Here is a 26,471-nt window from a genome sequence, read left to right as displayed (position 1 = left end):
AGGGAATATCTCTTTCAGAGATATTAGATATGTAATATGGTATAATAAGTAATTAAAGAATGCAATGTCAATGAAACTGTCCTTCATATCATTAGGAAGAAACATTGATTCATCTTTTCATTTGGAATTATAAATGAGCAATTATATCTATAACTATGTTGATTAAAATAGTAATGTTAGGGCCAGGAGTTTGGCCTAGTGGTAGAGTGTTTGCCTAGCATGCACGAAGACCCAGGTTCAATTCCTCAGTAACACCTACATAGAAAAAGCCATAAATGGTGCTGTGACTCAAGTGGTAGAGCTCTAGCCTTAAGAAAGCCTAAGGACAGCGCTCATGCCCTGAGTTCAAGCCCTAGAACTGGCGCCAAAAACATATAGTAATGTTACTGGGGTGAACTGGCGCTATCTGGTTAAAATGTCCAACTAAACTATTAGAAACTAAACACATTCTGTTGAAAACACAAAAAATTAAAAGCAGATCTGAATTCTCATGAATATCAAATATAATAAAGGCAGTTTATCAAATCAGTAAGAAGTGTTAGATACATGTAATTTTAAAGCAAGTGATGTTGGCAAAACATACAAAAGGAAAAAGACCAGTGATGTAGTGTAAATCTTTTCCAAGGATGTGGCATATAGTGGCAATGTATTTTATGCTTCAAATTTTCTGAGGGTAGACTTCATGTTATAAAGTCTGCTTTACAATTGACAACACAGCTTATACAAAAATGATGAAGATGAGGAGGAAGAGAAGGATAGAATTGGAAGGAAAACTGAGAGATAAAGGTTGATGGTGCAATAGTTACACATTTGAATTTGGGATTATGTGAAGAACTATTCACAAAATAGGGTGGTATTATTCCATTAGGCCAGAATGAAGACATTATATATTTTCAACAAGGTACAGAGAAGGTTTATAGCACATTGTTAGTTTAAGTAATTATATCTTTGCATATTTGCATTATAATTGGAGGACTATGAGTGAACATTGTTAAAAAGATGAACAATATGTTGATGAAACATGGATAAGCGATTTGTATGTACTTTCTAGCCCACTGATTCTTCTCATTGTATCTCCTCTGCTGTTTGAACATTGATTGAATTACTATTCATATTCATTTCTAGGATTTCTGCTTTTCTAAAATTTTCTATTAATTTTATACTTCTAATTTTATGCTTAACTTAGCTCTTTAAACATTTACATATATAGACATTCTGGATGGAGACATTGTTATTTCAAAATCTTGAAGCATTATAGGTGGCACTTATTAATTAATTAATCTGTTATTTATGGTTTGGAGGAATTTGACTCAGGATAGCTACTTTCATATTAGAATGATAATCAATCAACCTCACTCATCTTAGAGGCTATTGTTGATCTAATATCCATTAACCAAAACCTTACTTTTAGATGTTTAGTACATTGGAACACTGGGTTTCATGTTGCTTTATCCTTTATACCATCATTAACCAATATTCATTATTTCCTTTTAAAAATACATTAATTGGACCAATAAAAGTTAATGATAGTGATGCTTTCTAGATACTTTAGCATTTAATTTATTCTTTCTTTTTTATACGAGTCTTTTTGAATATTGATTCACTTGAAACGTAAAATATTGAAAAAGTTTTCAAATGACTTTGGGTCCTTATGAAAGTTATATGTGCTTCAGACATGAATACATACTACTCTAGTGCATTTTTGTAAGTAAACATAGTAAAATCTTTCAGTGGAGTTGCAGGGGGAAGAAAACTTTTGTGCTTTATAGGTAATTTTGCTTCTTTCCATTGGAGTCCCACAAAGAATTTATTTCAATGAGGAAATCACAGTCTGTAGCTTGAGCCAGCAATGCACTGATTAGTAGACAGGGCGATTTATTGAACCACACACTAAAAGAGAAAAACCATTTCATAATGTGTGGTAGAAGAGTCTTACCTAAAAATGTGTTGTCTTCCCCAGTCTATACATAAATCAGCACCTTATCATTTTTGTGTAGTCATGCTTAACATTTTTTACTGTGGAACTGTAAACTCTTTGTAATGCAGACCTTGGAATAAAGTTTTTTAAAATGTCATATCTAATAAGCATTTCAAAAATGCTATTCTCTTATTTTCCCCTCATTTTTTCTGAATCTTTCTGCTAGAAACTCCTGATTCAGTAACTTGCTCTGTGTATGATGAACAGACCCTGCACAGCTCTGTGCATGTGGCTAATCTTCAGATGTGACACATTTCTCTGTGTGAAGAATATAGGACATTCAATATCAGTCCTTAAGCCTTTTGGTCACTACTGCTTGCTGTTGGAGGGTTTTGAGGTCATTGTTATTATTAAGAACTTACAAGATCTACTTGAGGTTGGTACACTTTTACTTGTTTCAGTTTTGTAATCAAGAGGTCAAAGGAGTTTTATTGCATATAATTCCATACTTCACTGTCATCTCTTTCTTTTCTATTTCTACTGCTGCCTCAGGCTCATCTCAGAAATGGCCCTTGGCAGGAAGAATAAGTAGAATATATTAATTATCTGTCTAGGTCAGGTTGAATCCATCATCATCAATTATATTGGATCTATTTAACCCAGTTTTCCCATTGTGAAAAACAGTAAAAATGGCAGATATAATTTTCAGGACTCGTATCTATCTTATTTCCTTAGATGTGGAAGAGAATTCTAGAACTGAGAGTATTTGTAGGGAGATGCTATTTGACAAAAGAAATGATTTTTATGTTAAGTTTTATGTTAAGACAGCTGATAAGTAATTATTGTAGATGTGAAAAGGAAGAAACCGTATTTAATGCCCCAAGTTGGAAGAGCATTTCATATAATGAAACTTTAATAGCATATAAAACATAAAACATGTATAAGAGACCTATGAATAATTTAAAGATAGAACAAGTCTCCATTTTCCCATGGACTAGAATATACAACATCATTGACCCATAAGCAGCTCTAGCAAGTCACCAAACATTCATCCCCAACTTCATTTGTAAGAGGTATCACCATTCAGAAAGTTTCAGTTTGTGTCAATCATTGAATTAGTTAATTATTTCCTTTAATTCTCACTTTATGAAATCATGTGCATCCTTAAATACTGTACCCTTTTGTCTTTAAGAAATAACATGGATGGCCAGATGCTGATGGCTCAAGCTTGGAATCCTAGCTACTCAGGGGGCTGAGATCTCAGCATCTCCATCTAGGGCCTACTCAAGCAGGAAAGTCAGTGAGACTCTTATCTCCATTTAACTCTCAGAAAACTGGAAGTGGAGCTGTGGCTCAAAGTGGTAGGGTGCTAGTCTTGAGGAAGAGATCTCCAGAATAGTGCCCAGGCCTGAGTTCAAGACCATGACTGAAAAATTTAAAAAAAAATAGCATAAATGGTCCAGCGCCAGAAGCTCACACCTGTAATCTTTGCTACACTGGAGGCTGTAATCTGAGGATAGCAGTTAGAAGCCAGCCTGGGCAGGACAATCTGAGAGTGATATCTGGAGTTAACTATCAAAATGCTGAGAAAGTGCAGGTGTGGCTCAAGTGATAAAACACTAGCCTTGAGCAAAAAAGCTCTGAGATAACACTCTGACTCTTAAATTCAAACCCCTGGCCCAACACACACACACACACAAACACACACACACACACACACACAGAACAGATGCAATTATAGACTGTAGTCTCCTGTGATTTTCCTATTTTGCTTATTTGTGTTAATGACATGGTCCCATTTATTTTTACTGTTGTATGGTATTCACACAATAGAGTTTACTTGTATACACATACATGCCTATACATACACATGTGTATTTACATAAAGAATAACAATATTTGTTGTGCTTTCACTTACTTTTTGTTAATTCGTCTGTTGTGAATAATAATGATACTAGAGTAAAGCTAGAACACTCATTATATTCCAATCACTGTCTTCAGCACGTTAGATACTCTCACTTATTTAAATATCAACGGAAGCCTATGAAGTAGGTGCCATATATTTTCAACATACAGATAAAATGAACAGAGCATAAAGTACTAATAAGTTGAAATATAATCATAATGTAGCAAACATGAGATTTCTTCTGGAAAGAGCATGGCTACAAATCCGTGATCTTAACTATATGTGCTGTTGCTGAATCATTTACTTCTGAAACCCAGGATCAAGTGTGTTTGCATGTATCCATAGATCTGAACTTACTGGGCTGTTGAGTTTGCATACATGCCACTGTACCAGATAATGTCCAAATCACCCATTTCATTCACATACTTTTTTACTAAAAAGGTATCTTCTGATTTCTTGAATGTATAAATTTTGATACTACTTTTGGATATGGATGATAAATTGATTGTCATTTAATTTTTTTGATTATAAAGAGGCTGAAAATTTCCATATGTGTCTTCTTCCCTGAGAAAGCATTTTCCCTCCTGAACTTTTATCCTGTGATTTTTCTGTCCCCTGTGAAAGCATTTTCGCTGCTAATATTTTTCTTCTTCTTTGTGCTCCATAGTTTTATTTTAAATTGAATAATATGCCTTTGTGCTTTAAATGTGTTCCTACTACCTTCTAATCGATGACTTGCTCTTTCACTATGTTAATTTAGTCAGCTTAGTTAACGTAGTAATGATATCTTAGTTGAAGTAACAAACCTAATTGCTATGTTGGTATGGTAATAGTTCATAAATTTCATATATATATATATACACTGCAGTTTTGGTCGAGAAGTAATGCTCTATTTTTACTCTCTTTGTGTCTGGTAAGTAGTTGAAATAGCCAGTACTGTTTTCCCCTACTTTTCTTTTCCCTACTCTTATTTCTACTATCAAACACCTTTTTGAATGTATGCACAAGTAGATATGCCTTTGTATTAATGGATTCATGGCATAACTCTTCTTTAATTTTTTTCTATTGCCTTTCTAAAAATGAGTAATTTTCTTGACAATATTGTCCAATTTGTGTTAGATTTATCTCTAGTTGCTAATTTTTATAGATACACAACAACAGTAGCATTTTGAAAATTGTATTTTCTTCTCTTTATCATAGATACTCTAGCTTGAGTATGTTCTCCAGTATCATGAGTTCAAGCCCTACTACTAGCAAAAACTGAAAATGTTAAGAGTTTCTGAAATAAGCTTACATAAAGCTAGGAATAGTTGTGATTTAATCTGTGACAGCAGAGATAGTGTGCATGATTATTATTTCTTGATGAACTCTTTTCATGACCAACTGAACAGCTTATTCAAAGTTAGGAATGCATCCCCCACCCCCTTTTGCTTAAAATGTATTCCACACAGAAAGAGTATTTTTTTTAATTATCTGGGAAAACTTTAAAGTCAACGGTGTATTTTGCTAATATTTTTCTTTAGACATTCACTAAATTTTTATTTTGATTGAAGCAGATGGCTGGATTCTATTTTGTTTTCTCATCATCAGTCTAAGTAATTGAAGTAAGATAGTCCTTGCAGTCCTGGATGAGCCACTCTGCATTTAATGGGATAAAATCATTCGCTACCAAGTGCAGGCCTGACATACTTTTCTCACAACCATAATCAGACATATTGGCCATCCAATGATAATGATTTTCCCTTGCTGTTGGCCTCATTTGAGTCCAAATTGCTTTCTTGGAGGGCTGTCGCTGTATATTATGTATCACCTTTGGCTGTTCCCTCTCCTCTTGATCTAGCCTGACTTTACTGCATGCAGTGCTTATCTCTAGGAATCTCCTAAATAAGTAATTATGTTTTCTCTTAACATTTTCTTTGGCTGATGTTTCTGAAATGTAATTCTTAGCCCTTAAAGCTTTAGCTTTTCATAAGTACAAAAAAAGTTTTCAACAGCTTTCCATATGGAAAGCTGCGTTATTCTGTCACCTCTTTGCTGGAAAGCCATTTATCAGTTAGATTATTATTAAACTTTAATTTTGAGTGAGAAACAAGCATTAAAAAGGTTCCCATCAGATTCTTGGAATTTATTTACAAAGAGAAATTTCCATCTAATTGTATTCAATGTCTGTTCTTTCACCTTGAAGTAAAACAATCCTTGCTGTGTGGAACCATTCTGAGCATCCATGTGTAGTGCTCCCATGTGTTTTTCTGAAAAGAACATTGGGAGACAGTTATTTTTAGGAAAGTGGTCAGAGGAAAAAGAGACTATAGAGGTAAAGATATTTCAGACATTTTTAAATCTTGGTTTTTATGTGCAAGTTTACGCTTCTGCATGTTATACCAGTGGAGTAAGGTGTGTGCTTTATAGCATAGTTATGGAAGGAAAAGCAGTTCTGGGAAGAGATAGTATCCATTATAGTATTTCTTCTGGATGTCTTTATTTAGGCAGCTTGAAACTATGTTGCTGTGGATTTTCTCAAGCTTGGCCAAGGAGGTGGAAGTAAAAGAGTTTCAAGGAATATTGAAATATTTACTTTAACATATGTTATTTGCTTCATCCTAAATCCAACAAAAGAATCCAACAAAAGAATCAATATTGACAGTGAGAACTGGAACAATAAAACACATAACTAAATTTCCTTTTTTAATTACATGGACCAATCTTTGTTTTTGCATGCATCCTATTCTAGTATGACATTAACTTAGGTAGCTAGCTATATGAGTATATAACATGTATGTATGTGTCTCTCTATGTATCTATACATATATACATATATGTATATGAACAGTTAATGAATACTTGAAGTTATGACATGGCATAAATTTGTCTTTAGTTTGTTATCGTGTTGTGCTGGCAACATTTTACTACATCACTTAAATTGTCAGAATCTCCAGAGTCTAGAGATAAGAACATTGACTAAAGGAAAGAAGCAAAAACATTAAAAAAAAAAAAACCAAAACTACCAAGTGAAAGTACTAGACCTGATAGTATCTGTTTTCCCAATGAGGAAATAAAAAGGGTGAATAGACTTGGTTTGTATTAGTTTGATTTTGCAGGAGATTTAAACTAAAGATCAGATTTAGGCACAAAAGTCCAAAGACAATAAATAGGAGGTGCAGATGATCTTGGAAAAAAGTGGAAAGATGTAAAATTGAAACAAAAATTTTACAAATGATTGCTGTGTGATTTTGACTAGTATTTGTGTTCTCTGGGCTTCCAACTTCATCTTTATAAAGAGCAGCAGTATTTCATAAGGACAAAGAATGTAGGTGGCCGAGTCTTTCTGGTCACAGGTAATAAAGGAGTGCACTGTGTGTAGAGAATTTAAATTGACTAGATGGTTGTTTTCTGAATAGGCAATCCTACATGACAAAGAGAAAATATATACTATAATGGCAGCCCATTTCCACAGGTGCCATCTTGGCATGCTATTCTTTTCCATTATAGTAGCCTTGGCCGCAGTGTTTATGATTTCACTGCTGAAATAGGACTTAATATCCTTCTACATTAATTATAAAAGCTGCAAAACAGAAACAGGGAATACTTAGAGAACAATTCTTGCATTCCTCGAATATTACATCCATAATTGAATTTCTTTCCATCACAACTGTAAAGCCAACATTACTGAAATCTTCAGTTGAGGAAATTGCAAGCTTAAGATATTAAGAAATTTGTCCTAGGTCCTATGTTCTATTAGTATATAGCCTGAAAATTCTATATAATGGTCTGGCTTTTGATCCTACAATATTTTCCATTTGTAGAACTCTCATTCTCATGAATTTTACTTGGCTCTCCATCCATCCATATATATATTCATTCATTTTCATATGTATATGTTTATAGACATATAAACATATAAACAAATATATACTCATAAGCAATTATATGTATATGTATAAAACATCTATCTTTACCCCAAAACATATTTTGTTTTTATTTTATTTTTAAGATAGGATCATACTAAATTCATCCAGATATACTTCAGGCTCTTGGTCTTCCTTGCCTTTGTCTCTTGAGCAGCTTGGATTATAGGCATGAACTATTATTATTCCTATGTCCCTAATTTAGTCTTGTTGATTTTAATGGTTGGTGATCCATCACTAACGGTAAGGTATTACTAAATTCCAATGGCCTACCAACCCATTACGATTCCACTAGTATGGTTTATCAGCATCATGAAAAGGGGAATGGCTGCCAATCCTTTTTTTGTTGTTTTGCATATAATGATATTAAGTTAGATAAACAGGAAATGCTACCATCGATTCATTTTCTCTGATCATTTTTTGGACCACAAACTGATCTGTGGTCCCTAAAGAAGATAATAATCCAAATTGCAACAATAGGGTATTCTTTTAACATCAATTTACAATGGGATAGGCAACTATAACAATGATTAAATAGTGAATTTATAATGCATAGTTGATGTTATTGAGTAATCATTTAAAATTTAATTTTGCATACCTTAAAAGTTTTCTACATAATTGTAGCTCTTTTTGCATTTCCTAAAACTGGTAAACCACAATAATGATTTTTCAAAATTAGCTTTAGTTTCTTCCAAATATTTAATCATGCTTTCTTCAGATCTTTGCAACTGCAAAGATCTAAAATCCCTGTGCTATCAATTCATGTGAGCCCAATTATTCACAATGATGGCACAATTAAAAAGTATAACTGGATGAGACTGAGGGGAATTATCAGTTACTACACAATATGGAATTCATAAAGCTACAGTGAGTTACAGAATACTAAAATGAGAGAATAGACATTTGATAAAAATTACATTATGTATCATTTAATATTTGCATGTGTTATTTATCAGAAAAGACACACATAATTGTAAAGGTTAAAGAGAATGAACACAGACTATCAAACTTCTGGCTATATGCCTACATCAATTCCTTATTCCAATAGGTAGTTTTGGAATGACAGACATTGTATTGCTCTTCATTTTTGCATGTAGTCTCCCCTGCTAACATACTGCTTTACTTCAGTTCCTGACCCAAGGTTCCTTAGGCTTCTTCACTGAATACAGGTTTGAAAGAAAGCCAGCCTTACTCTCCTATTTTTCTGGAATCATTTTCTCTCCTTTTGCTTTTTGCTGTCCTGCATTCAGATTAATTGTGTCTGGGCTGGGAAAAGCCTGCATCCTTTCATGCTACTGGCTGTGAGTCTACATTTCAAGGATGAATTGTGGTTGGATGCCAATTGCGTGTCACTTTATCTAATCTGCTCTATCAGTAATAAGACCATTATTTAAATGCCCATATATTTCCTGTGCATTTGTTTTTTAATCTTTTAATTTATTGCCATTGTAATGGTGATATACATGGGTTCTATCTTTACAGATAAAGTTTATATTTCTTTTTGAACAGTGTCATCCCTCCCAGGTTTTCTCTCCCAATCCCACCCACAAGTTGTATAGTTCATTTTTAGCATAGAATCTAGTGAGTACCACTCCTGCATGTGTTCATCCTTGGTCCCTCCCTTTCTGCGTCCTCCCTTACCCTCCCAAAGGCAGATAAATGAACAAATAACACAAAAGGAAATAAAAACAAAAACAGAAACAAAGGGAAAAGAAACTCTTTACATTTCCTAGAGTTCATTTTAATAAATATTCTTTTTTTTTTGCCAGTCCTGGGCTTGAGATCAGGGCCTGAGCACTGTCCTTGGACTTTCTCAAGGCTAGAGCTAGAGCCTCAGCACCACTTCTGGCTTTTTTCTATGTATGTGGTACCGAAGAATTGAACTTGGGTTTTTGTGCATGCTAGGCAAGCACTCTACCTCTAGGCCAAATTCCCGGCCCCAAATAATAAATATTATTCTATGTGGTCAGATGCATAGCTGTTTTGCCTATGTGATTCTCTGCTAAGAATATTCTCCTTTGGTCTCACTCTGTGAGAGTGGTTTTATTCTAGACAGGAAACTCAAGATAAGAAAGGAAGAGCATAGTTTACTGGTTCTATGATATTACATGTCTATGTAAAGTGGAAAGTAAGACTATTTAAATTCAAATTTAAGTATGATTATATCATAACCAAGTTTACATCACTGAGTATTACAACAAAATCCCCTTTAAAATCTCTACCACATAGACTAATTAAACCCCAAAATCTAAAATAAATGTGTTTGAATATTCTTTAGTCAAATCAAAAACAAAATATACACAAGCATACACACATACGTATTCACCACTTAATTCTAATATACCAATGCTTCAGCTTACGTTGTGGTATATATATATACACATATATTTATATACATACACACATATATGTATATATACATATATATGTATATTCTTGAATCATTCAAAACACATCCTTTTAAATTCATTAAAGTCTTTACTTATGGTTCAGCCTTATTGCCTTTCTCTAACTCCAATCTACCTTAGGTATTAGACTATAGTATTTTTGTATATAAAATTCTGAACAGAGAAACATTTATGATATTGATTTCAAGGATCTTATTTTGATTCAATTTTCGATCAAGTAATATTCAAACCCTTGAGAACATTTTGCAGCAAGTGTGATGTCTTACATTTAAATACAGCATAAAATAATTGTGTGTGTGTGTGTGGTTTTTCTTTTTGTTTTGTTTTTTTTTTTGTTTTGTTTTTCGTCCTGGGGCTTGAACTCGGGCTTGAACACTGTCCCTGAGCTCTTCAGATCAAGGCTGCTGCCAAACCCTGGAACCACAGTGACACTTCCTGTTTTAGTAGTTGATTGAAGATAAGAGTCTCATGGACTTTAGTACCTGGGCTAGTTTTGAATGGTGATCCTCAGATCTCAACTAGAGTAACTAGAGTGTACTTTATCTTGCTTGAATTCTTTTCTTTATTTTTTAATACCTCCTTAATACTAAGCAAGAGATATAGAGTTGAGCCTATCCATATTCCTTTTGTTTTTTTTTATTGGAAATAGGATTTTTCCTGTTTTTTTTCCCATATAACTTTTATTGTAATTAATAGAAGAGTTACATTACATAATCAAGGGAAAGCAAAAGAGATGAGAGATAACATAGTACATTAAGGACAACAGTCACTCATTATATGGCTTTTCTTTCTATATCCTAGAGGTCCTTTCATTTAGCGTCATACTGTATGGCCTTATGTATCTAGGTTTTGCTCTATTGCAAATCACGGCTAGAAGAGTCCAAGGTATGGGCCGGGAGTTTGGCCTAGTGGTTAAAGTGCTTGCCTAGCATGCATGAAGACCCGGGTTCGATTCCTCGGTACCCCACATACATAGCAAAAAAGCCAGAAGTGGTGCTGAGGCTCAAGTGGTAGAGTTCTAGCATTGGGAAAGTCCAAGGACAGTGCTCAGGCCCTGAGCTCAAGCCCAGGACTGGCAAAAAAAAAAAAAAAAAAAAAGAGTCCAAGGTTTCTATTGATTTTGGCAAATGAGGAAAACTATTGAGCCTATGTTACTTTGAGTATGGCTTACTTCACTTAATATGATTTTTTCTAAGTCTTTCCATTTCCTTACAAATGGGGAGATGTTCTTTCTGACAGCAGCATAGAATTCCATTGTGTACAAATACCACATCTTGTTGATCCATTCATCAACTGAGGGACATCTAGGTTGGTTCCATATCTTTGCTATGGTAAATAGTGCTGCAATGAACATTGTTGTGCTAGTGGATTTAGTATGCCCTTGTTTCTGGATGATTGGGTAAATGCCAAGTAAAGGAATTGCTGGGTTATAGGGGAGTTCTATGTTTAGCCTTTTCAGGCACTGCCACACTGCTTTCCATAGTGGTTGAACGAGTTTGCACTCCCACCAACAGTGTAGTAGTGATCCCTCCTGGCCACATCCCCTCCAGCATCTGTTGTTATTAGTTTTCTTCATCCTGGCCATTCTAACTGGAGTGAGGTGGAATCTTAGAGTTGTTTTGATATGCATTTCTTAATGACCAGAGATGTCAAGCATTTGTTCATGTGTCTATAGGCCATTCTTATTTCTTCTTCAGAGAAGACTCTCTTTAAGTCTTTGGCCCACCTTTTGATGGGCTGGTTGTTTCTTTGGAGATTAGCTTTGAAGTGATTCAATTTTTTGAGCTGTTGATATATTTTAGAAATGAGGCCTTTGTCCATTGTATGGTTAGTGAAGATCTTCTCCCATTCTGTAGGCTTCCTAATTAATTTACTAGCTATGTCCTTTGCCATATAGAAGCTCTGCAGTTTAATGCAGTCCCACTTATCCAGCCTTTCTCTGATTTGTTGTGTTTCTTGGTCCTTATTAAAAAGTTTCGACCTGTGCCAAGGAGGCCTTGTGTGTCTCCTATTCCTTCTTGTAATGTTTTCAGTGTGTCAGCTTTTACCTCCAGGCCTTTGATCCATTTGGAGTTAATTCTAGTGCAGGGTGACAAAGAAGGATCCAACTTTAGTTTTCTACAGGTGCTTATCCAGTTCTGCCAGCACCACTTGTTGAAGAGGCTGTCTCTCTTCCATTCTATTTTTTTGGCTCCCATATCAAAGATTAGGTGGCCATAGGTCTGTGGTTTAATATCTGGGTCCTTAGTTCTATTCCATTGGTCTTCAGGCCTGTTCTTGTGCCAGTACCAGGCTGTTTTGATTATTATAGCTCTGTAACAGAGTCTAAAGTTTGGTATTGAAATTCCTCCTGTACTGTCCATTCTGCTAAGAAGAGTTTTTGCTATACGGGGTCTTTTATTATTCCATATGAAATTTTGGATTGACTCTTCTATTTCTTTAAAGAATGACATTGGGATATTGATGGGTATTGGGTTGAATTTGTAGATAGCCCTTGGCAAGATTGTCATTTTCACGATGTTGATTCTGCCAATCTGGGAGAATGGGAGGTGTTTCCATTTTCTCAGTTCCACTTTAATTTCCTTCTTCAGGGTTTTAAAGTCAAAAAGGTCCTTTACATTCTTAGTTAATTCCTAGGTATTTTATTTTCTTTGAGGCTATTGCAAAAGGAGTTGCTTTCTTGATTGTTGCCTTGTTCCTCTCACTGTTGGCATACAGGAAGGCAGTTGGTTTTTGAGGGTTAATTTTATACCCTGCTACCTTTCCAAAGTTTTGAATCAGCTCAGGGAGCTTGGGAGTGGATTGTATAGGGTTCTCTAAATACAGAATCATGTCATCTGCAAAGAGGGAAAGTTTCACTTCCTCGTTCCCTATTTGGATCCCTTTTATGCATGCTTCATGCCTTATTGCTCTGGCTAGGAATTCTAATACTATGTTAAAGAGGAGTGGAGAGAGTGGACATCCTTGTCTCGTTCCTGATTGTAGAGGAAATGGTTTTAGCTTTTCGCCATTAAGTATAATACTAGCTGTGGATTTGTCATGGACTGCCTTTATTATACTGAGGAATGTTCCATGGATTCCTAGTTTCTCCAGAGCTTTTAACATAAAGGGGTGTTGGATCTTGTGAAATGCCTTTTCTGCATCTATTGAGACAGTCATGTGATTTTTCACAGCTGAATTCTATAAGGTCTTCAAAACAGAACTCACACCAATACTCCTCAAGCTCTTCAATGAAATTGAAAACGATGTCTCTTTGCCAAACTCTTTCTATAAAGCCACTATAACCCTCATCCCAAAACCAGACAGAGATTCATCAAAGAAAAAGAACTATAGACCTATTTCTTTGATGAACATCGATGCAAAACTTCTCAACAAAATACTGGCCAACCATCTACAACAACTCATCCAAAAAATTTTACACTGTGATCAAACAGGATTCATCACAGTGAGGCAAAGCTGTTTCAACATACACAAATCAATTAATATAATTCAACACATCAACAGGAGCAAGGACAAAAATCACATGATTGTCTCAGTAGATGCAGAAATGGCATTTGACAAGATCCAACACCCCTGTTGTTTTTTTTTTTTAATCATTTTTTGAAGCAGTCATGAGGCTTGAACTCAGGACTTGGACACTGTGTTTGAACACTTTTTCCTTAAGGCTAGCACTCTGCCACTTGATCCACAGGAACACTTCTTGCTTTTTTTGAGTATGTGGTATCAAAGAATTGAACCCAGGTCTTAGTGCATGCTGGGCAAGCACTGAACTACTAGGCTATGCTCCCAGCCCCTGAGATAGAATTATGTGCTAACTTTGTTTGAACTGGACTTCATGTAGAAGCTTTCCCATTTAAAGCTCTTGAGTAGCTGAAATTACAGATATAAAACATCCAGTATGGCCTATTTTTAGCTATTTTTTAACATTCTAGCAACAAATTGAAAATATGATTTGTTTATATCAAAGACTGATGAATTTAGAAACGAGTCTGCTCTGTTTTTAATTTTTTAAATTAAAAATGTCTTTTCCAGCATTTTTTTCCCGATAAAGAGAATTCTTAAGATGTCAGATTTTGCATTTGGGTTTACTTAATTACATATGCATTATGGCCAATGAGCTCTTGAACAGAATAATCCATAATGCAAATATTGGAGGGAATTAAGCCCTCCTCTTAACACATGAGCATGTTTCATTAATCTGAGGGTAAAAAAGTATTGAGCCATTATGTTTCCTGATGGCACCAGAAGTGAACTGGACAGTCCCTGCTACAGTATTGTAAGATCTCAAGACACATAGGTATAATTACTGTTAATTAGCAAGAAAGGGAAAAAATAAAAACATACACCTTTTTAAAAAATATCTTTATTGTAATTAATAAAAGGGTTACATGATTTTTGCCAGATAGAAGGTGCATTAATTCGCATACATTGATACCCTTTCACATGTCTTGGTCCGGGAGGGTAATGGGACCAAGACATGCATCTTAAATCATCATTTGGCCTACAAAGAAGAGTTGTGCCAATTAGAATATGACTTTGTTCTGTACATTTGTAGCAGAAATCAAATTTCCTATTTGACTTCACAGAGATGAAATCATTGTACATCTTCTTCCTAACCACAAAGGTCGCAGTTTCCAAAGAGACCTCAAAATGTATAGAATGACGTGAATTTCTCCGATCAAATTTACAAAGCTACCTAGGAGAAGTTTTCTCAGTTTAAACTGCCTAAGAAAACTTTTTACCACTTTTATGCACAAACCAAACCTTGGTGTGGCTTGGGTTCATTCAGAAGATAAAGGACAACTAACAATTTCAATACTGAATGATTGTTTTAAGTTATATCCTGGTAATAAATAAATGAAATCTTGAATCAAATAGCTGAAATTAATTAAGGTTAATAAGTCATTAACTTCAACATCTGACTTTTTGCCAACTCATCCTTTTTGCAAAAGGAAGAGGAAGGATCACTATATAATTAATTTAAGAAGTTTATTTCAGTAAATATTATATAAAGAAATTCAGAGTCTTTGAAACAAGGAAATATTTGAATAATTTTTGGCTCTGAGGTATTACAGGTATAGACTCATTGATGTAAACACAAAAGCAACAAGTGCAGTAATCTGATTTTCATAATGTCAGGTAAAATCCCCAAATGTCTGATATGGGAAGTCCATATGGATTTTTATTCTGAATTATATGTCCATATTCAAATGTTTATTCTGTGTTTTGATAGAAGTGTAAGATACACAAATTAATTGGTCAATATATCTAGTCTTGGAATTCACAATCATATGGCAATAATAATTGCCTTATTCACCTTTAATTATAGATGCCAATATTTTGGTTATGGAAGTATTTTTAGAATATATATTATCTCTTGTTATTGATGTACTTTAAAATGCTATTTGTTTTTCATTTTTTTCACAATATGCAAGATGTTCAGATAATAAAAGGACAATTGTGGCATTCTGAAAAATTGGTAAGTGTACATCATTGTTTGTCCTTGATTTGTAATATTTATTGGATTGGAGGTAAATGTATCACTGGTCTCATCTGGTTTCACAGTCATTCAGAAAAATGAGAATGTGTATATATGTAAACCCATGCTCATTTAAGTATTTATCTTAACATGCAAATGCATACAAATGGATAACTAAAATATAATTATTTACATAAAATATATTAATTACTTTATTGTCTCTTTAAATGCTCTTTTACATTGTCAAGAAAAAATATTTTCATGCTTATATTATACTTTTAGAACTGAAAAGGAACACGAACATCAATGTCTTGGCTGAAATTATTCAAGAAGTTTTAGACAGAATTGAGACTGCAGTCGTGGTGCAATGACCTCCATAACTGTGTTGTTTTCTTGCAGTAATTCATTAATTCTCTTTTTGCAAGTTACCATAGTTTGAAATCAGGGCCATGCACTTCCTTGGCTTGCTTGCTCTTAACTTGTGCACTCCCACATGTGACAGGCTTTTGCCAGCTTTGTGTTGGATTATTTGGAGATGGTCTGGAGCCTAGAGTCTGAACTGTGATCCTGTGGATCTCAGCCTCTTGAGTGGCTAGAATTAGAAATGTGAAGCTGCTGCCCTGTTCCATATCTGTGTTCTTTTTAATGTCATTTGCTCAGTGTATTGGGCTTATTGGATTTCTAGGCAGTGGCAGTCACAAGTGAGAAAATGACACAGCTCTAATTGGTAATTTTAATAATGAAAAAGACCTTACTTTTAGAAAATAATTGCAAACAGTGGACAATATAAAGGCATTATGCCCTAGAGTTTTTTTTTTAACTTCATTTTCTTATCTCTTTTTTTTTGGCCAAGGCTATGCTCCCCTGTCCATTGAACGAATCCATTGGCTGCCTTACAAGGCTTTCCTCCCAGCACTGGCCCAGTAAATTGGTGCCAAGATGCTTGCATCATCTGCTGGGCATGACTCATTGGAAAGACTACTATGGACAGCTGGAGCTGTCAGCTTTTGAAATGCCACTTAGTAGGGAAATACCAGAAATCTCATCGAGAGGCATGAAAACAAAGTACCCATGAGCCCCAAAGCCTACTGGCTCAATACGGTGGCATTTCAGAAGATCTTTTATCTTTTTGGTGAAAAAGGATCCTGAGTATCTGGAAGATACTCTTTTTGAGGGGACATTTTAAGCCATATGGAAAAAAAATGATATGAAGAGAAGAGAATGTAGATGCTAAAGACAAAAATATGTGCTTGACACTGTGTCTTCTTAGTAAAGGTCTTGGAATAGAATCTATGAGATTCTGGTATTTGAGGACTTCTGAAGCCACAGATAGGAGCCATGGGGGGAAAATACTAGAAAATAATGAACCAAATCATTCAACACGGTGTATTCTTCTGATCATTAAAAGAGAATTCTAAATGACAGTAAAATTTGATGCATGTTCAAAGTTTACTCCATTTTATCATACAGACAATCTTATTTTATTTTAGAATAGCTGAACACTCAAATAACAGAGGACCCTAAACTGAACATTCTAAAAATTCAGTAGAACATGCCTTCTATGCCACTCACATTTCACCTTCCAGAAGTAAATGATGCTAACAGTATACATTCTGTAATCAAGTTTTAAACATAACATAAAAATAATATATCAAATATTCTAATATTCTATTACATGGAAGTATTCTAATACATCGAATTAGCTGCTTGCTCAACTATGAAAGTTTTTCAACCTTGTGAAAGGTTTCACTCCTTTGTATTCTGTTAGAGTTTTGTTAGTGTCTTGCATAGAAAAATTAGGTTGCACTAAAATTTAGAAGTTCACTAATCCAGGGACTCTGTCTAATCCAAGTGCTCTATAATGGAGAAGGGCCCTGTATTTCATCATTTGCATTATAGGTCAATATGCCACACAACTTTTCACTAATTTTTTATTTACAACTTATATTAAAAAGAAATATTACCATAATGGAAGAGGAGCAAACAGATTGTATAGTCTTTTTAGGATTCTTGCAATTATTGGTATCACTAAGATTAAGGACAATAAGCACTCATTATATGGCTTTTGTATCTAAATCCTGGAGGTCCTTTCATTTAGTGTCATACTATATGGCCTTATATATCTAGGTTTTGTTCTATTGTAAATCTCTGCTAGGAGAGCCCAAGGTTTCTACTGATTATGCCAAATGAGGGAAACCATTGGGCCTATGTTCCTCTGAGTCTGGCTTATTTCACTTAATATGATTATTTCTAATTTTTTCCATTTCCTTACAAATGGGGCAATGTCATGCTTTCTGAGAGCAGCATAGAATTCCATTGTGCATAAATACCACATCTTGTAGATCCACTCATAAACTGAGGGACATCTGGATTGGTTCCATATCTTTGCTATGGTAAATGCTACGGTAAATAGTGCTACAATGAACATCTTTGTGCTAGTGGATTTAGTTTGTCCTTGTTTCTGGGTGATTGGGTAAATGCCAAGTAAAGGAATTGCTGGGTCATAGAGGAGCTCTATGTTTAGTCTTTTGAGGAATTGCCATACTGCTTTCCATAGTGGTTGAATGAGTTTGCACTCCCACCAACAGTGTAGTAGTGATCCCTCCTGGCCACATCCCCTCCAGCATCTGTTGTTATTAGATTTCTTGATTCTGGCCATTCTAACTGGAGTGAGGTGGAATCTTAGAGTTGTTTTGATTTGCAGTTCTTTTATGGCCAGAGATGTGGAACATTTGTTCATGTGTCTATAGGCCATTCTTATTTCTTCTTCAGAGAAGACTCTCTTTAAGTCTCTGGCCCATCTTTTAATGGGATGGATGTTTCTTTGGAGATTAGTTTTGGAGTGATTCAATTTTTTGAGCCATTGGTATATAAAATCTGCATATTTTTATTCTCATGAAATGAACAATTTCATACTTTAGTTTTTCTATTAACATAGTATACTTTCCCTGTCATGCTTGTTGATAGTACTCAGAAGCATAATTTATAAGTACTGAAAATGACTTTTTTGCATTTTTAATTCATTAACCTAAGTTATTTCTTTATTGTTTGAAAACATAATTCTTTTCATTCACAAATTAAGTTGACACTGGAATACTCATGTGATTATTGTTTTCATATTTTTTATTGTACATAATTGAAGGATAACATTATATTCACCAGATAGAGGGTGCATTACTTCACAAACATTGATACCCATTCTCATGTCTTGGTCCCTATTTTCCTCTCCCTACCCCGTCCCTCATCTTGTTTTCCATACTTCCTAATCCTATTTCAAATAACCAAATAAACATATATACAATATATCAGATAACAAGGTAAAATACTGTAACCATATGAGATAACCAAGGGGAAACAAAAGAGATGAGAGATAACATAGTACATTAAGGACAACAATCACTCATTATATGGCTTTTGTTTCTATATTACTCATGTAATTATTATTTTGTGATTGCCCATTGTAAGATATTTTCTTTGGTTTTGACACAATGTTTTACTTACGTATTTAAGAGCATAAAATGATTAAATTTAAAACTGAAAATTTAAACGAAACTGAAAATTCAAACTGATAGAAACATCTATTATATAAATATAAATATAAATATATCTTTTAAATATCTAAATTTTTGCATAGAGCTTATCATTGCCATTGGATAAGTGAAATGATAAAGCCTAAACAGAGAATCTGACATATAGACCAGGATTCATAGAACCAACTTTGCTTGCATTAACATTTCACTACAAATAAATATTTCAAAGAATGAAGTGTAGGGTGTAGGTAAGGGAGCAGTCCCTTGATCATGTTGAAAATACTTCTCTACAAGTGATCCTTTCAGCAATGTTATACCTGTCATTTCAACTAATTGAAATATTCTATGAGTATTGAAGAAAGAAATGTGAAAGGAAAGATTACAAAGTTTCTGTTCTTTTATTTTGCCCGTCCTGGGGCTTGAACTCATGGCCTGGGCACTGTCCTTGAGCTTTCTTAAGGCTAGAGCTCTATCACTTGACCCACAGTACCACTTCTGGCTTTTTCTGTGTGTGTGGTACCAAGAATTTAACACAAGGTTTTGTGCATTCTAGGCAAGCACTCTAAGTTTCTTTTCTTTTACGTTGATAAAATCAATTATGATACTATCCAGCTAATTTTTTTCCTCCTTCTTTCTAACTGTGGGTCTTCTGATTAAATTAAAAAATGGAAAAAAGAGCACAACCCCAAACAAAACCAAGCATATGATTTATTCCCATGTACATAGGACTTAAAACATGGCCAAAGAATAAATTATAGTTCAGTAAAAATTGTAGAAGAATTCAGAGTAGTGAGCTCACATTACGCCTTTCCTTTTCCCAGTTGAGTTCAAAATATTTCTTTTTACTTGTTCATTCATTCCAAAGTGGACACATATCATCTGGGTTTAAGATTCAACTTCAGCTGATTAGGAATATGTGTCCTAGCAGTGTATCCACAATAACTAAGTTTAATTAAAGCAAAAGGAAATTCTAGGCTCAGTGAGAGTTCATTATAAAAGAGTCTTACATTTGTATTTTATTGAGAATATAAATCAATCTGGTAGGAATTTCCTTCACCTGCCACCTGCCAATTTAACTCTGACTCACACAAAACGATAGCTTACAAAGACTGTAATGTCTTTGCATATGAGTTCATGGTAGATATGAATTTGCTTGTACTTCATTTCGTAAGAAGACTTCACAAATTAAAGATGACATGTTTGTGCATTTTTCCATTGTAATGCCGTAACAAATTTAAACTAGGAAGGTTCTATGAGGAGTCTGTTTCTTGGTTCCATAATGGAAAACAAAATTTAGTTTGCATGTGACATTCATCCTGAGCTTGGTTTCAGACATATGATATAATCAACAATCAGTATGGACAGTAAAAGGACTTTTGCTGGACCTAGTGTGACACATTCAGTTATTCAAGAGGTGAAAGGCAGGAAGATTGTAAGTTCAAGACCAGTCAGACAAAGTTAGTGAGATGGTATCTGAAAAACAGAGTACTAACAAAAGGTATAAGGGCATTCTTGCCTAGTATATACAAGGTCGTGGGTTTAAGGCTAAATTGCTCTTTATATTAGCTCAATCTCTCTTAAATAATAAACATAACCCTTGGTATATATTCCATGATTTTCCAAGCTCTTAAACACATATTACTTATTCAATGGCTCCTTTGCTACAGCTATCAGATATATTCTTATCTATTTTTTAGGGAAAAGAGATATGAGCCACTGAAAAGTAAAAACAAGTTGCTTGAGATCACATAGGGCAATGCTGGGAAGAGAATGCTGATCATCTAGTTCCAAAAGATATGTTCTTATAGCACTCCCACTGGAGGAATTGGCCAGGAGTCAGTATAAGGGAAACAAAGTATGGAGTTGTCTAAACTAGTGACTTCATATTATGAAAATTGTATTTAAGAACTAGGGACTTCCCCCACAATAAAATAAAAAAAGAACTAGGAACCAATGTCTAGGTTAATATAGAGATGGGTAAGGCCACGCTTCTCAAAATTCACTATATCCAAGAATCATTTGAAGAAATTATTGAAAACATAGCTTCCTCATTGTTAGATGTTCCTCTTCTAGAGATTGTCAGTAAAGATCTGTGCAGCACTGGCATAAGAAACACCTGGGCCCAAAAGAGACGAAATGAGTCATATCCCTGATGGAATGGCAGCCAACTTTGGCTAAGAAATAAATAGCTGTACAGGGATATAAGAGAAAATGACAGCTGTGGATGTCTCTTTTTCTGCATATGTAGGTACACACACACACACACACACACACACACATACAAACATATATATATGATACATATATATCATATATATATATATAATTGCTTTGGAGGTCAGTTTATACAATCAATCATCATTACACTTTATCCAGAGATTCTCAGTGAGCTGGGAAGTGAGGAGGTCCCCACGGCATAGCCAGTCATCTAGGTCAGCTCCAGTGAAAACTATACATTTGACATGTTATGAATATAAATGAGGGGCCGAGAATTTGGCCTAGTGGTAGAGCGCTGCACAGCTCTAGGTTGAAATCCTTGGTAACACATACCCAGAAAAAGCCAGAAATGGCACTGTGGCTCAAATAGTAGAGCATTAGCCATGAACTGAAGAACTTAGGGACAGCGCCCAGACTCAGAGTTCAAGTCCCACTACAAATAAATAAAAAATAATGTATAAATAAAAGTTTTATACCTTAAAGCAGAGAGAGGATTCCTGTCTTCCTGAGAAAAGAAGAGTGTCAGTGTTTATGTTTTGTGGTCATTAAATTTGCCTACTGAGGTTTAAAAGTATTTTTGAAAAAGTCTAGCCACTCAGTTTTTGTTAAATGTGTTTGGTATGTTTCTATGTGAATTAGGGCATACAGGGGTATAGCCTAAATATCCAGTCTCTTGAAGTTCTACATTGAAATTCAGCACCATTTTTTTCTGTTGACTATGAGATGCATATGTACCTGGGTCTCTTCCATTATCTATTTTGGGTTCTAAAATGACAAGTCAGCAGCTAAGAGATATGTCATTTTTCTCAGCAGTGAGAGCTCTTTATGTATGATTAGGTGCTTAAATGCTTTTTCATTCTAGAGATGATGTTGGTAAATTTTCCTATGGATTTGATTGATGGTCTAGGTAAAGGCTTAATTTTCAACAGACAATACCAATAGCTACATTATATACAATATTAAGAGGGTTTTTGCTTGTAAGCTAAAACTCCCAAATCTGGTGAGAAACCCAAATGGCACTGACTATCCAATATTATCCATTTGGGTAGAGTTGGCTATTTTTGGACAAATATTTTCATCACGATGAGGAGTGGCTCATCTTAACACGTATTGTGAAGAGATGGTAAAACGGAGTTATTAAATGCACATTAATATTTTAAACTTTAGTAAATATCATAAGGGTAAGTAAATCATGTTCTAAGATGATGTAATTAGCTGTTCAGGCATAACTGTTTCTTCTCTAGAGATTTTCTGTGTAAATAATAAGAAAGCTATTTGCTTACTTCTTAAAAATTCATGCACTTACTCCAGAATTGGATCCTGTGGATCCTGAAAAATGAATTGTTTATTTTCAAAGATTGAACCTACTGGCTGAGGCTTCCTATTGCATTGGGTGTTCTGTTACCTGACTTCTCCATAGGTACATCTGATCCCCAGCCAGAGGACAAAAAATTGTCTGTACTCTTTTCTAGCCTGGGTAGTCTCTCGATTTGGGAAGAGAAGTCTCACCTAAAATAGAAGATTGCAGCAGGATAATTTTCCATATTCACACTGGAGTTTAGAAAACCTGCTCTATCCATCTTGAGTCCCCTCTAATTATTAGTATAATGGAACCAATGATGAGAGGCACCAAATCATTCTTTCCCTGAAGTGTGTCATATCCCCTCTGGATTAAAATAAATATTCTGTAATTTATGTGACTCACTTTAAATGGTCAAAGGTTTCTTCAGAACCTTGAAAATGAAACATAAAGGAATATATGATGTGGGGGTGAAGAGTATAGGTAACACACACATACACACACAGAAAATATGCAAAGTATTCTTCTGAGCTAGAATTAGATTAGGAATACTTTTGAAATATTGGACATGTGCAAATTTTAAACTTGCTTCACTATGGGTTTTATATTATGGTTTTTATGTGAATTATTTAAAATTCCGAGGAAGTTTTTCTGATACCTATAGAAAAAATGTTGAGTCAGGTTGGCTTAACCATAAGCTACTGCAGAAGGTATCAAGCTCCTTCAGTTCCCAAAGACTTAGATGGGACATTCTCATTCTAAGCGTGCTGCTACTCCTTCCCCTCTGCCCGCCTTCCACTAAATTTTACCTTACTTCCTTGTTCTATTTCTCAGTTAACACCTTTCTCGTAGATTTTTTTCTGTTAATCCTGTTTAGGTTGGTGGCTACAATATCCATCTGTTGAGGGTTTTTGGATGTTATTCTCCTCAAACCATAGATGTTCAAGACTAATGTGTTTTGTGTTTTGAGCTTTCTGTGCTCGTTTTACCTGATCCCGCTCCCCCATTTAGAACAGATTAGCTATGATTTAGCCTTAGTTTTCCAGCTTTGTGGTTTTTATATTTTCTCACTCTGAGTCCTTTCACTGACAACATTTAAAAAAGAAATATAATAAACTTCCTGGATTCTCAGTCCACTCATTTGCAAGTTTGGTAGTATTTTTTTTAGAATTCTTGTAAAAATGAAATCAGATATTTGTGCATAAAAGTGCTGGTGCCCAGTGTGACAATGTGGGAAAATTTTCTTTATAATTAAGGAAAACCAACAACAATCTGGAATACCAACCTGACAGTAAGATGGCTTGGTAGAATTATGATACATCATCAAAGACAATCTTTCATGTTCTGGTACCCAACTGGTATTTATTTGGCTGCTGCTGCTCTTACTGCAAAGCCTGGAAACAAAGAAAAAGCATCAGATGAAAACTAATGAGGTAGAAAAAATACTCATACCACTACATGGAAGGTGAATCTGCAGATGATGTCTGCTTAAAACACCTGATTATACTCAAGGCAAATTGATGAGGTGGAGAAGCTGTCCAATTGTTTAAGAAATTCCAAATTATGGACTTTGCTGATCTGAAAGCAAGGTGATTATCTTGATTTAATGTTGGATAGGGCTCTGGGCAAAGAAGAAAGTAAAACCATTTGCCAATGTTATTAGTTTTCCACTATTTCCCACTGTGGAAATAGTGGGAAACTATTCATCTCTTCACAGATGAAGAAAGTTGCTGTACTTATGAGAATGCATCAGAGATTAAAATCACAGAAGAAAATGGAGCTGCATTTGCTGAGGACAGTAACCTAATTCAGAAGGTTTTGGATGACTTTTATGTGGCTGTTCCTGAAATAAAGTTTGAGCTTAATCCACCAAGAAAGAAAATGAAAAAAGACACATTAAGTTTGGTTGTAATTACATTGGCCCAGACACTTCCAAAATGCTTGAAATATTTAAAACTGGACATACAATTATGGTAGAAGAAAGATGGTCAACCTTTCTGAGAACCATAATAACAACATTGGATGTGTCAAAGGACAAGATAGCAGCTAATCTGAAAACAGAAGATTGATCCAAAGAAGTTTGAAACCAAAGAAAATGGAAAAGAAGCTGTGTAGTAGACAGAAGAAGAATCAAAAAATATATTTTTATAAGGCACATAATCAGTCAAAGCAGATCTATAACAAAAATTAGGCTGAGTTGCTAACTTCTATGTTCATGGCTTAGTTATTAGGACATAAAAGCACAGAAGCAAAATGCATGACTATTATTGATTATACTTCTAGTGTACAAAGTACAAGTTTCAACTTAAAAGGAAAATTATGAAAGTAAATTTTTATACTTGCATTAAATTAAAATATGATGATTAATTTCTTTGTATTGATTCTGACATAATTAATAAGGAAAAACATGTATAAGCCATAATTTTGGTAAAAGTTTTATAGTCAGCATTTGCTCTCTTGAGTTATGACCTTAGTAAGCCCAGAGTCTCCAATCCAAGTATTAACCAGGATTCCAAGATCAGATAAGATCAAGGTGATATGGCCCTAGACAGTAAAACCCACTAAACACTATGTTGGAAATGAACTATCCAACTTGGGAGTGAGGGAATGGGGGAAGGGAAAACTGGGAGAGAATGAAGAAGAGGGTGATTCTGTTCAAAAGGATATGTACTCATTACCTGAGTTATGTAACTCTAACAACTCCTCTGTACATGACCTTCACAATAAAAATCTAAAAAAAAATTTTCCAGGAATGGCATGCTGCTTTGCATACATTGACATCACATCTGATCCTTGTGCCCAGTGATTAAAAGTGTTGATGAATCAGTATCAGATTAGACATGAAATTGCCTCTTGGATGCATATGTGCGAATGCTAGCTGAACATCATTGAAGGAATCATATTTAATTTAGATTAGGAAGGAATGGAACACAGTATAATAGTTACGAGAAGTCAGAGCAGATCTTCAAGTAAATGCCAACTGTTTTCCTGAGTGAAAATTAATTTTGACTTTGTCCTGTTCATGGTCATTTAATTATGAACAATTGCTCATTATTATAAAAATTATCAAAAATGTTCCAAACATTTGAAGTGGATATTTCACCTTTTAAATAATTGGCTTGCTTTTTAATTTAGAGAAAAATTTAATTAAAGGTCATCTGGCATGCACAACAAGAGTAACATTTAAAAGAAATTTAATGGAAAGATTAATGCCTGAGTATAAGATTTATGAGCAAATAAACCTAGAGAAAATTTTCAGATATTTTTTATACCAGTGTGATCTGAAACAAGTTGTACAGCATAGTAATGTATTTTCATTTTTCTCTAAGGTGGCTAATCATGGAAAAACCTGAAGAAAGAACTTGAAAATGTTTTCATGGATAAGTATAACAAATTGAATGGGGTGAGAAACATTCTGGGTGGGGAGCGAGAGACTAGCATAGTGGTAGAACACATGCTTAGCACAGGAAGGGCATGCACTTGGTTCAATCCACCGGAAAGACCCTTACCCTCCCACTTCCCACCAAAAAAAGAAGGTCATGCGGGATAGCAATATATACTACTAAATTAAAAATTCAGCGAAGTTTTTAAGAATAACAATAATTTATTATTTGTAGTCCATGAATGCTATATATATCTGAATACCACATATAAAATTATTATTTCTGTTCCCTATATTGTCAATTCTGTTGGTAGTTTCAGTTTGCATTTCTCTTGTGGTGATCATAATGGTCATACATTATTATGCATCAGAAGGGTAAGACCTAGAGGCAGTCTGACATGAAATTACCATACAAATCACCTTTAC

General features: G+C 34.6%; 1 pseudogene; it reads left to right on the top strand.

The window, feature by feature from the left end:
* Positions 1-20,503: 20,503 nt before the first annotated feature.
* On the top strand, positions 20,504-24,732 carry LOC150063338 (large ribosomal subunit protein uL1m pseudogene; annotated as a pseudogene).
* Positions 24,733-26,471: the final 1,739 nt, after the last annotated feature.

The sequence above is a fragment of the Megascapheus bottae genome, chromosome 5 (genome assembly GCF_031878675.1).
Source record: "Megascapheus bottae isolate mThoBot1 chromosome 5, mThoBot2.hap1, whole genome shotgun sequence".
Lineage (NCBI taxonomy): Eukaryota > Metazoa > Chordata > Mammalia > Rodentia > Geomyidae > Megascapheus > Megascapheus bottae.
This window is presented reverse-complemented; position numbering and strand designations above follow the sequence as displayed.